This window comes from Limulus polyphemus, unplaced genomic scaffold (assembly GCF_000517525.1).
Source record: "Limulus polyphemus unplaced genomic scaffold, Limulus_polyphemus-2.1.2 Scaffold5788, whole genome shotgun sequence".
Taxonomy (NCBI): domain Eukaryota; kingdom Metazoa; phylum Arthropoda; class Merostomata; order Xiphosura; family Limulidae; genus Limulus; species Limulus polyphemus.
The window spans coordinates 30,341-31,534 of record NW_013671398.1 but is presented as its reverse complement, the minus strand read 5'-3'; positions in this window follow the sequence as shown (position 1 = coordinate 31,534).

Genomic DNA, 1,194 nt, shown 5'->3' with positions numbered 1-1,194 from the left:
AACAGCGATGTTGGGTTTATTTAGGTTAAGAACGGGTAGTTATAATGTTTGATTTTCAAGTTTAAAGCGAGTCTTAATGAATATTATCACACTTCTAGTTATAGCAACAGCGATGTTGGGTTTGTTTAGGTTAAGAATGGGTAGTTATAATGTTTATTTTCAAGCGAGTCTTAATGAATATTATCACACTTCTAGTTAAAGCAACAGCGATGTTGGGTTTGTTTAGGTTAAGAAAATTGTCCAGCAAAACACGTTTAAACTTTTTAATGATTGTATAAATACGCTTTATAATATGTAGAGATGTTCCCATTACTGAAACAGAACTTGAAACAAAACTTACAAATTTTGCATTTTTAGAGATTATTATTTCGACCGTGCTAGAGTTCCGCCAGCGAGACTGTGACAGTTGTTACTTACTTTATTTAAGACTACTCCTTCATCTAGCTTACTTCAAATTGTAATGAAATTCTTAAAATGTAAACTTCATCTGAACCTTTATTTTAGGTGGACGATACATTTCAACTACATAACATGATATAATATGTGACATTAGGACAGTAAGGACATGCTTTACAGGGAAAATGATATTAACCTAATACCTCCCCATAGAACAGAAATAACACGAAACAAATCGAAGTAGAATAAGAACAATGTTTATACAAGCTCTAAAACGTTTTCTCGCAGAACGCTTACGTTTGATCGTAAAATCTGTTTTACAGGGAACTATCTTACTGAACATCGTATTTAACATAATTTATAAAAGGCAAAATTGAAAACTTCAACTTAAAATACAAAACAATGTGACAGCTTATAAACAACAGAATGGTAATAATACAAAATTAGAAAGAGAACGCTCTCATAAAATATAGCACATTTAGTATATAACAAAACATTTTATACAAAGTCAAAAGCAGTAACTTGAAAATTCTTACATACAGACAAATGGACATAAGCCACTTCATAGCACAAGTCATAGGTTATAAGGAAACTTCCAGAAGTTCTTGGATATGCCACAGCGGAATTCTAAAATCGATACTTTGTTTTCTCATTCTTAAGACTTTGAAACCCATTTCAAAAACCCCCCCCCCCCCATGCTTCTACCTTCATGTATACTTACCGGTTTTTCATTGTGTTGAATCTTTCAGGAATTCTTGGATACGGTCGAGATGAATTTAAAATTTTTATTTAATTCAT